Source organism: Epinephelus lanceolatus, chromosome 11, assembly GCF_041903045.1.
Source record: "Epinephelus lanceolatus isolate andai-2023 chromosome 11, ASM4190304v1, whole genome shotgun sequence".
NCBI classification, from domain to species: Eukaryota; Metazoa; Chordata; class Actinopteri; order Perciformes; family Serranidae; genus Epinephelus; species Epinephelus lanceolatus.
The window spans coordinates 11,994,485-12,006,780 of record NC_135744.1 but is presented as its reverse complement, the minus strand read 5'-3'; the positions used below and the strand labels follow the sequence as shown (position 1 = coordinate 12,006,780).

The following is a 12,296-nucleotide window of genomic DNA, read 5'->3' as shown; positions in this document are numbered from 1 at the left end:
TGGAAATCGACGAGCCAGGGGTATCTGTGATATGTTCAATATGTTGCATGTTAAATTCTTTGACTGAAAATATTTATTATAAATGTTATTCACTTCAGCTGTCAGTGTTTAAGATGAAATTATTCCCTGTATGTTTGTATTTTTATTTATATGGACTTCTGACAAAAAACTCAGATTACATTGTGGACTGTGCAAATAAAATTAAACAAAAACTGCTCCATACAAGACCACACCAACGATAAAACAAACAATTTAACATACAAGGCAATGAATAAAATTCCTTCTTCAAGACTTTAAACATATTCTTTATATGTTACCTGTCCACCATCATGAACATCGGACATGCCGCAAAAAAAGAAATGTATGTGGCAAAATATTCAAAATGATAGTTGATTATCAATGAGAAGGTCTCAGTTTTATCAGATAATCATAAATATCCCTCTGCAGATATGAGGCAGATTAAATAGGCTGTGTTGGCGTAACTATGTGGAACAATCATTTATTGTACAGATATTTGACGAAAAATGTCTCTTTTGACAGTAGTTTACCGTTTGTCCCTGAACGCAGCACGTTTTCACAGTTTCCGTAGTGTAGTGGTTATCACGTTCGCCTAACACGCGAAAGGTCCCCGGTTCGAGACCGGGCGGAAACAAATCTGGATTTTTGTCATTTACACAGTTGGTGTTGAACTGGTGGTTCAACTACATTCATGTTTGTATAGTGACTCGAGTAGTTAAATGACTTAAGTGTCCTTCTGTGGAGTTAACTACTAAAACAGCAAACAATTTGGGGCCATGAAAGAATTTTTTTAATGATTTATGTATTTATTTCACTTTACCATTTCTTTCCTACTGTAACTGAATCCCCTCTGACCACCCCCACACCCCTTTTCCTTTCACCCAGACTGCTGTGATGACGTAACCAATGTGGTAACGTAGTAAGTGGGGGGGGCGGGGGGGGGGGGCATTAATGTGCAGGTAGATTGACTGTCTCAAAATGTCAGACTGCATCACACTGCAAAAACTCAAAATCATACCAAGAATATTTGTCTTATTTCTAGTCAAAATATTTATTTCCACATTTATTTATTTAATTACACATTTATTTATGCATTTCTACATTTATATATTTATCTATATTTATGTCATGTTTTGTCCTTGTAGAAATAAATATATAAATGTAGAAATGTAGAAATACATAAATAAATACGGAAATAAATGTAGGAATTTAAAAATAAATAAATAAATTAATTAATAAATAAATAAATGTGGAAATAAATACATGTAAAAATGTACAAATACAGAAATAAATAAATGAATAAATGTGGAAATAAATAAATAAATAAATACATTTATAAATGTATAAATAAATAAATGTAGAAATGCATAAATAAATAAATGTCAATATATTTATTTATATTTTTATCCACATATTTAATTATTTATTTCCACATTCACTTATTCATTTATATATTTATTTTTGCATTTATAGATTTATAGATTTTTACTTATGTCATTTTCTTTACAATGAGACGAGCTTATTTAATGTTAAGCCCGCGTGTTCCTTCCGGTTCGGGGCTGATAAGCTGTCACTGAGAGAGGTAACATTAAACAACATAACTATCACAAATTTAAGTTTTAGCACGCTGCCCCTCTATGTTTATTGTGTATTTGTTTGTCCAATTTCACTGCTCACAACTGACTGAAATAATCAAGCCTAAAACAACAGGCTTGTTATGGCTGTGTGGTGAATATTTTGGCTGTTTGTGTACATGTATCTACACTCACCGGCCACTTTATTAGGTACACCTGTTCAACTGCTCCTTAACATAGAGCTAATCAGCCAATCTCTCTTTTGTATTTGCCTCCATTTTTTACAGGTTTAAAAAAAAAAAAAAAAGCTCTGCTACTTTTTACACACTCAAAAGACTTATTTCTCACATTTTGGATGCAAATTTGTTCAAATCTGTTGAGTGCTTCTGTTTTTTCGAGATAATCCATTCACCTGACAGGTGTGTTATATCCAGATTCTGATTAAACAGCATCATTACTACACAGGTGTGCCTCGGGCTGGTCACAATAAGAGGACACTCTAAAACTGCAAAAACTAAAGTGCTGTATTTTAATTTTTGTTCAGTGTGGTACTTAAGAAGTTTTGTATCTTGTTAGATGAGAAACAGGTTTTGTAGCAAAAAATATTGATGTTACTGAAAGTAAGGTATCAAAGAAAGTAATGTCAGTCGAGAAAATTATCTAGATGATATCAGAAAAATTATGAAAAACATCCGTCACAGTTGTCCAAGATGACATCTTCAAATGACTTGTTTTGTCAGACCAAACATCTAAAAAGGCAAATATATAAAACGTAAAATGATATAAAACAAAGAAACAGCAAGTCCTCACATTGGAGAAGCTGTAACTGGAGACATTTTTACTCATTAACAGCTTCAACCATGAAAAGTTTTCTCAAAAATGTTATTTTTTTATTACATATTAATTGATATTCGGTGGACAACTGTTTGGTTTGGAAGGTTTGATAGAATCCAAAGCAAACATGATGTGAGGTGCTTCCTCTATATTACAGTGGAGTTTAATACATGTTGTGATATAATCATTTACTGTGATATCTTGGCTGCAATAATCGTTGCATGGAAATGTGACACCAGCACAAATCTTAACAGGTGATCTCACAGCTCATATACTGAAAGGTTTTAGGTTAATAAAGACTCCATGTTCTGTGTTCACTGACAGACTGACAAGACGTCACAGTGATGCAGTGACAGCAGAGGACGTCTGCAGCTTCTCTGAAGGACGAAAGATGTTTCTGGGTTTCCTCTGGAGGGACTGGGAGTCACATCCACCTGGTGTTAGATATCCAGAGGGCGCAGTCATGTTCCCTGAGTCAGCCCTTGGAAAGGATGGAAGATTTAGATCTGTGTCTGCTAACAAACGCTGTGATGTTGAAGCTTTATGACTTTGCCCAAACAATGACCAAGTCTGAGACATATTTCTTGTTCGACAAAATGCTGGATGATGTCATGCAGTGCTGTGACCACACACACCTGAGGTCACACAGCTGCTGTGTCTCCAAAACCTTCTCTGAGCTGCTGCGTATCTGTAGATGTGTTGTTATGTGCAGTGATGGAAAGTCAAGTATTGAGGTACTCATACTTAGTTGAGTCTTTTCTTTATATGCCACTGAATTCTTCTAATCCTTGCCTTGCCTCGTTCTTGTTCTAGTCTGAAACAACCGGACGGCAGCCCAGCTCTACATACTGCAGCCCAAATCGCTCCCCTGTGTCCCTGTTTAATGTCTGTAGAGCTGCATATTTGGCTCTCCCTGTCACTCTGACAGAAGCTGTGTTGAGTTGTGTGATCAACAGGGGTCAAACACAGCTGGCAGCTCCACACCAGGCTGCGTCAGGTCCACCAGCCTCTGAAAGTTCCACCTCACCACTCCAGTCAAGGCCTGGGCCTGGAAGAGCTCACAGGAACCCGGTTCCCTGTCACCCACTTGCTTGGTGAAGGTGGAAGCCCTCCTGCTGAGATGTGCCTCTCAGGGGAATCCAAATAGGTACAGCAGCTCCTGCGCCCTTGGTGTAATTGAGCTGCAAGGTGCCATCATACCTGTATAGGATTCCCTCTGTCACCTCAGGGTCGCTCAGGCAGCCTCTCAGGATGTAGATGCGTTGGATCCTCCACACACTCAACATGGAGGCCTTGAAGAGGGGCACATCCTTGCTGTCCTTTGCCAGGTAGAAATGACGTAACACATCTTCTACCCTCTGCAGCAGTTCTCTGGGCTGGTGTTCTGACACACACTCTCTGGTAAACCACCACATGCAGTGACACAGTCTTTATAGTCATGTCTAGAGGCACTGTTGTTAGTCATGTTTCCTGCCACGATAGCCTCTGAAATCCTCCAGCAAGGCCACAAGAGGTGCTCCTGAGCCCCAGGGCGCAGGACCTTGAAGGCAGCACAGTAGTCCCTGAAACATTAAAAAAAGAACACCACCTAAATTAAAAATTCCAATACATCATTTCCATGGTCAAGGAAAGTTTGATCACTATTTGTGAATGTGAGTTGCGCTCTCTCAGAAACCAGAGACTTCAGTGTCAGATTTATGAAGCTGTTGCATGCTGTTCGAGCAGGCAGCTGTCTGACTGATGGATGTTATTTTATACAAAACCAAAGATGAACAGGTGGATAGTTTTTGCAATAAACTCAATTTAGTGGCTTTTTTGTTATGTATTATATTTTGTTATAATTTCTTATCACATGAATATTGTTAGTTTGATTTTATTTATTTTTTTTTTTCTAAGTAGCTTTTGGTAACGAAACTTAATTTCTCCCCAGGGTAGCTCCAGTGTGAAGTAACTGGTAGCTTGTAAAACTCTGCTTTCAACACACTAACAAACTATATTTTGTGTTTTCAACTTCATATAATGAGATGCTTTTCAGTTTTATAGCCTGTTGTGACCTGTGGACCATTGGGAAACTGTTTGTTCAGTGTTACATAGAAATGTTTGAAAAGTGCCTTAATTTTAACAATGAAAAGTTAGAGAAAGATTTTGGCACATTTATATCTGTGCAGTGTCTCACTTTATTGCTGAGCTTTTGGTCTATTCCATCTTCACCAGAGCAAACATCAGGCAGTAATGAACAGGCTGGTAAAAGTAACCAATCTCAGTCTGATCACTGGCTGTATGCAGTACACCTGTGTGCACCTCTGGTGGTAGGAGCTGCACCTTCTGGGAGTTGTGTTTTTTTAATACTGGATGGCACCAGAGTTTGAATGAATGCATGTAACTTTCGGTGTACTCCTGATGCCGGTCCCAAGCCCGGATAAATGGTGAGGGTTGCGTCAGGAAGGGCATCCGGCGTAAAACTCGTGCCAAACAGTGATGTGGAAAACAAACATGTCTGCCATACTGGATCAGTGGAGGTTAACTGCCTCTGGTGCTGTTGACCAGCAGGGTGCCAGTGGAAATTGGACGATTGTTGGTCGAAGACCATCTAGGGAGGCAGATGGGAGCAGCCAAAAGACGAAGAAGACGACTGTATGTTCAAAATAAATGGAAAAAAAAAACTCAACGTACTGTTCTAGATTTTGGGGGGTTTACAACCTGAACCTGGACCAAACTGTCACTTCTTTGCACAGTCACCCCTTCTTAACACTATACAATTATTAACTGTATGTTTATGTTTTTAACTTATTTGGATTTCTAACAAAGACTCAGATTACACTGTGAACTGTGCACATTTTATTTAAAAAAAAAAAAAGAGACAACAAGACATTTAATGCCAACAATACAACAAACAATTTAACGTACAAGTCAATGAATAAAATTCCTCCTTCAAGACTTTAACATATTATTTATAAGTTACCTGTTCACCATCTTGAACTTCAGCTAAAAAACTGACATGCTGCACAAAACAAATGACACATGTATGTGGCAAAATTAAAATGATATTTGATTATCAAATGAAAAGGTCTCAGTCTTAAAGGAATAGTTCAGAGTTTTTGAAGTGGGTTGTATGGGATATTTATCCATTGTCAGTGTATTACCTACAGTAGATGTCAGTTGGCACGCCCCAGTTTGGAGAAGCAGGCTGGAGTCAGAGTCAGAAGTTGTGGATGAGGTCTGCAGCAAAATGAATTTTAGCCAGAGTTTTAGTGTGTGCTTTATTGAAATGTTTTAATCGCTTTACCTTTCCATCAGATAGCCCGTTCTAACAGGAGAGCTGTTAACGACTTAGTATAAAGTTTAGAAACAAATGTGTGTTGTTGTTTTTCTAGTACAGCCATGAGGGAATCACAACCATCGTGAAGAAAAGCATATTTACTTCCCGTCGGGGAATCGAAACCCGGTTTTTCGCGTGACAGACGGAGGTACTGTCCACTATACTAACAAGGAAAGACACTTTAGTGCATGTGATGCCAGAAGTAGTCATCGATAAGGTGGTAGTAGTAATATGTGACATGTTAAATTCTTTAATTTAAATTATTTATTATCGATTTTTGATGTTTAAGACAATAGTTCTGTTTCAGACTGTTTTACCTTCATTAAATATGTTTTACAGCTCATTGTTGGTGCGTGTGAACGTGGGGTTTACTACATGTTCCTGAATGCAGCATTGTACATAGTTTCCGTAGTGTAGTGGTTATCACGTTCGCCTCACACGCGAAAGGTCCCCGGTTCGAAACCGGGCGGAAACAGTTGTTGATTTTTCGTTCATCATAACTCACGAGAACACTTCTGTCCTCTAACTGAACGTCATAAACAGGAGCACATTTACTGATGTTTCGTAATTCAGGCTGAATGTCTGTTGGTGGTGATGGAGTAGGGAACTGTAACTTCCAATATGTCACTAAACGCAGCTCTCAGTTGGATTTGTCGCATTAAAGGAAAGCTGCTACTCATTTGCCGTCGTTTTGCAGCACTACTAAACCTCCTGAATAGATGTGTTCTCCATAATTTAATGAACACAGACTTTATCAACCTCTTCAACCACCAGGGCGACCGGTTTTTCCTCCGGTCTGTGGTAAGTGCTCATATTCAGCATCTCTGTGCGCCGCCTGCTGTGCAAACCTAGCATGGAGGCTAATGTTAGCATAGAGGCTAATGTTAGCATGACCGTGTCAGGATACTCTGTTAGCTAACTGTACTATCACTGAGCTGTTTCACTGTGTTTGACCGTGGTGAAGGCTGTCACAACACTAACTTCGGGAGCGTATCTATGTTCCCCGGGTTCTAAGTTCCCCGGGTTCTATGTTCCCCATTTAACCCTGCAAAAAAGGTTCTATGTTCCCCGCTTACACAAAAAAGGTTCTCTGTTTACCTCTTACTAAAAAAAAAGGTTCTGTGTTCCCCGCTTATCCAAAAAAGGCAGGAAACATAGCAGTTGCATTAATATGTTGTTTTAACATCTCTAAAGACACACAACGGAACATAATGGGGAGAAATTACAATCAGAAACTTACCCTTTGGGCAATCTGTGGTGGGCAATCTGGGCAATTATATACTTTACAGAAGGTTTTTTTAATCCAGCCGTTAAATGCAGTGTTTCAGTCAGTGCAGATTTCTTCGAGCAGCCAAAGACCAACTGGTAAGAAAAGAATAATTATCATGGTCGAAATAAAGATAAATAAGCTGTTAAGTGCAGCGTTTTTTCGGGAACTCTGTTCAGTAAATCCACCATGATTATTTATTCATTTTGTGATAAAAATAAATGCGTCTGTGTTGTTGATCACGGATGTTGATATCAACAAACGCATTAACTATACATAATTATTTATCTTTATTTCGGCCATGATCAATATTCTTTCGTTTACGAACACTGGTAGATAACTATCTTGCCACAGGTGGTCTTTGGCTACTCCTGACGCTACCGTCATAAAAACAAGAGAGGAAGAAATCTGAGTATCTGATTGGTCGAAGGGCCGAACTGAACAGTTGATATCAACATCCGTGATCAACAACATAGACGCATTTATTTTTATCACAAAACTAATAAATAATCATGGTGGATTTACTGAACAGAGTTCCCGAAAAAACACTGCACTTAACAGCTTATTGTAATTTCTCCCCATTACGTTCCGTTGTGTGTGTTTAGAGATGTTATAACAACATATTAATGCAACTGCTATGTTTCCTGCCTTTTTTGTGTAAGCGGGGAACATAGGACCTTTTTTGCAGAGTTAAATGGGGAACATAGAACCCGGGGAACATAGGGATGACCCCATATAATGACTCACTGGCCACTTTATTAGGTACACCTTGCTAGTACCAGGTTGGACCCCCTTTTTAATTCTTGTTGTCAAAGATTCAACAAGGTACTGGAAACATTCCTCACAGATTTTGGTCCATATTGACATGATGACATCACACAGTTGTTGCAGATTTGTCGGCTGCACATCCATGATGAGAATCTCCTGTTCCACCACATACAGCAGCAGCCTGAACCGTTGATACAAGACAGGATGGATCCATGCTCCCATCTGAATGTGGTTTTTCCAATCTTCTATTGTCCAGTTTAGGTGAGCCCGTGTGAATTGTAGCCTCAGTTTCCTGTTGTTAGCTGACAGGAGTGGCACCTGGTGTGGTCTTCTGCTGCTGTAGCCCATCTGCTTCAAGGTTGGACATGTTGTTGCTTCAGAGATGGTCTTCTGCAGACCTTGGTTGTAACAATTGGTTATTTGACTTCCTGTTGCCTTTCTATCATCTTGAACCAGTTTGGCCATTGTGACTGAAGGAGGAGAACTCTCCATGTCCTGATGCTGCCTGCTCACTATGCTGAGGGCTGACACCTGGCTGGGTGTGGCCAGCAGGCCTGAGCAGAAGGCTCAGCTCTGTGCAGGCAGTCTCTCTCTGCACTCCTTCTTGGGGTACATCCCAAGTCCCTTAAAATTACTGCTAACCACCTTACCTAGCCACCGTACCTAAATGTTTAGTCCCTCCCACTTAGGAAAACATGCAAGGAGTCAAGAGTTAGGAATGAGGAGCGAGGATTGCTGATTAAGAGACATGAGATGGCCTTACTCTGAAGCGTCACGTAAAGCGACGTCCTTTTCTGATGACGGCGGCACAGCTGGATCTGCTGCATAACGGAGCCAGCGTTTGGCGTACATCCCAAGTCACATTATATTCATTGATCAAAGCCATAACCCCCACCCCCCGCTGTCATGACTTTGGTCACACACTTTTGCATGTATTACCATTGTTATTGAGTCATATGCCTAAGTTTGTTGCAATTAAAGAACGGTCTGTAGCCCTGCTACTGTTACTGTGATGAGCATCATTATCATTATCATTATTATTATCATCATCATTATTATCACTATTATTAAATCCACTTACCATCATTCAATAAGTCAGGTGCTGACTGAATAAGACATATCAGACCTGTCAGTCTACCTCAATCAATTCAATTTTATTTATAAAGCCCAATATCACAAACCACAATTTACCTCACAGGGCTTTACAGCATACAACGTCCCTCTGTCCTTACGACCCTTTAACGGGGAAAAAACGGCAGAAACCTCAGGAAGAGCAACTGAGGAGGGATCCCTCTTCCAGGACGGACAGACGTGCAATAGATGTCGTATAGTGTGTGTGTGTGTGTGTGTGTGTGTGTGTGTGTGTGTGTGTGCGTGGTGTTATATCAACACGTGTGGTTCTGGACATGAGCAGCTGCACATTTAACAGCCACGCATCACAGACAGTCCGCTGAACAACGCAATGGGTTGTGAATGAAATAAACTTAATTACAACATGACAGTCTTGCACGAAATATCATTAACGTTACTTTTTGTAGTCACGTAGGCATGTGAATTACAGCGTTGCATTACAAAGAATGCATGTAACGGGTACACTTTAGCTGTTTCTCCGCCATCTCATTCAAATGAGCCAGATGTAGGGGGCGGGTATTTATACGTCAGGGCCTCAAGCTGAAAAAGACTTCCTGTTAGGAACCTCTGGTGTTACCTTACTCATCGCACCTAACAGATCCCTCCTAACTCATAACGCTAACTCCTTACTGGCAGGAATAAGAGACATGAGACGGCCTTAAAGATGGCGGAGCTCGAACGACTTCCGGTTCAAGTAAGGCGTTAGGAGTTAGCAGTATAAAATTAAGAGACTTGGGACGTACCCCTGGTTGGACCTCCAGCACATGCTGTGGGGGTTATTTGAGGTCTCCTTTTCTTTGTTTAGTGGTTTGTGGCCTTTTGATCCTCAGGTTCTTACACATACACAGACATACACACATTTTCTCCCACTTTACTTGCAAACACACATCCATGCAACACTTCCAAATGATTTTGATTCTATTTTTTCTAAGTTAATTAATACATTTCTTTGTTAAAAGTAATGCAGCGTGTGGTCTCCAACTTTTTGTCCTGTTCCCTGAGCATGGAACGTGACACCATTCTCCTCTGACCTCTGGCATCAACAAGGCATTTTGGCTCACTGGATATTTTCTCTTTTTGGGACCATCCTCTGTAAACCCTAGAGATGGTTGTGCTGAAAATCCCAGTAAATACTCAGACCAGCCCATCTGGCACCAACAACCATGCCACGTTCAAGGTCACTTAAATCACCTTTCTTCATCATTCTGATGCTCAGTTTGAACTTCAGCAGGTTGTCTTCTCCATGTGTTGAGCTGTTGCCACGTGATTGACAGATTAGCTATTTGCGTTAATGTGTAGTTGAACGGGTGTACCTAATAAAGTGGCTGGTGAGTGTATACTGACAGTTTTGTTTTTACTTTGACGTGACACTGCAGTGTGGTTATGAAGCCCCTCACTTTCAGATGAACTTAAAATAGGAGGAAACCCCCAGCGTCTCTGTGCTGTAGACTGTTGCAGTTTGTTATATTCTACATTCCACATCTGGAGACATGCAGTATCTTCCACGCACCATGGTGTTAGGTATCCAGAAGGCACAGTTGTGCTCCCCGAGGATGGAATGTGTAGATCTGTGTGTACTGACAAACGCTGTGATGCTGAAGCTTTATGACTTTGACAAAATGACAAAATGTTGGATGATGTCATGCAGTGCTACAACCACACACACACCTGCGGTCAAACAGCTGCTGTGTCTCCGAAACCTTCTCTGAGTTGCTGTTGTTTCACTTCACATATCTGGAGATGTGTTGGCATGTGCAGTGGTGGAAAGTCACAGTACATTCACTCATGTTCTGTACCTAAGTACACATTTGAGGTACTTTACTTAAGTCTTTCCTTTTTTACCACTTGATAAATCTATTCCACTACATATCAGAGGAAAGAATACTTTTGGATCCACCAGTTTATGTTACAGTTTTGGTCACTTCACTCTGGATGCCGTTTCATCTACCTCCAGCTTCCACCTCCTCACCTCGGCACAAACTTTGCAGTAAAAAAAATGGGCGTGTACAGTGACACACATCCCCAACACTGACTGACAGCTGTCTGTTAACTTCTGCTGCATGACACGCTGTCTGGATCTATCAAGGTCTGTCCGTATCCAGTAAAAATGACTATAGTTTATCATCGTCAACATACATTTTATTGTGATCCTGTTTCGAGATCGTCTTATTGCCCAGCTCTAGTTCAGTTCTGCAGTCAACAAGGGGTCAAACACAGCTGACGGCTCCACACCCAGGCAGCTTCAGCTCTACCAGCCTCTGGAAGTTCAAGCGCTGTGCTTCATTCAAGGCCTGGACCTGGAAAAGCTCACAGGACACTCGGTTGCCTGTCACCCACTGGGCTTGGTGAAGGTGGAAGACATGCAGCTCTGTAGCTCTGACCGACCCAGAGGTTGAGATGTTTGTGTGGAAGCAGCCAATGTAGCCAGTGCACAGGACTCAGCCCTCTGTTGCTGGAGGTTGTACATCTTGCTGTTTTTCACACACTTCACTCCTACAATGAAGGCAGCGTAACCGTCCCCCCCCTGCTCTCCTGATCTGCCTCCAGGCGTCCTCGGCTCCAAAGCCAACTATATTGTCCCCCTCTGACGACACTGGTGGCGCAGGCATCCTGGAGAATATCTCCTCGCATAGTCCAACAATGACAGCAGGCTGTCCTTGCTATTCACTTGGGCATTGAAGGTCCCAGCTCTCTCCTCCTCTTCTACCTTATTTATCAGGTAGATGGTGTAGCCGACATCATTTTCTAGGAGCCACCTGTATGGTTTCCCCTTGTACTTTTCGAACTGCAGCACGTACTCCCCCATTACCTCCTGTCGGTCCGACACATCACCCCCCCCGCTGAAGGACCGCAGTGAGAGTGTTAGTCCTCACGAGGTCACGTCTCTGAGGGGGACACTTGTCCTGAAGCGAAGGATTTTTTTTTAATCCTCATGGCCTCATCTGAGGGGCCCCGCCGCGGTTGTCATCCTTCCTGGGAATAAATTGTTGGCCTTCTTCATCATCTCCTGTGCACCACAAAACACAATGCATATATTACATATTATTATAATGTGTGTTTTATGTTGGTAGTTTATTCCTGTCAGAGAGTCCTATTTACATTAACTTGACAGTTATATTCATTTTCATTTGATGTATGATTTTGTATGTATGTATGATGCCAGCAGCAGAAATGTTACTGAGTGTTACTGTGAAATAAAACACAGTCATGGTCTCAACCACAATCCAGAATCCTGTGTCTGGTGCCTCCTTCTCTCTGCTCGACACTCCACCAAAACTATAAAGTAAAATCACACGGCAGAGTCCAGGGGAGGTGTAGAGAGGGAGTCAGTGGATTACAGTAACATACAGCACATGACCTAAATGTAACGTCATGAGCCTCAGCT

The 12,296-nt window shown here is 41.2% G+C and overlaps 2 non-coding genes across 2 annotated transcripts; both read left to right on the top strand.

The window, feature by feature from the left end:
* The first annotated feature begins 579 nt into the window (after positions 1-579).
* On the top strand, positions 580-652 carry trnav-aac (transfer RNA valine (anticodon AAC)). Its single transcript has one exon. It is a non-coding gene; the product is annotated as a tRNA-Val (tRNA).
* A 5,495-nt stretch (positions 653-6,147) lies between these two features.
* Positions 6,148-6,220, top strand: trnav-cac (transfer RNA valine (anticodon CAC)). The gene has a single exon. It is a non-coding gene; the product is annotated as a tRNA-Val (tRNA).
* The last annotated feature ends 6,076 nt before the right edge of the window (positions 6,221-12,296 follow it).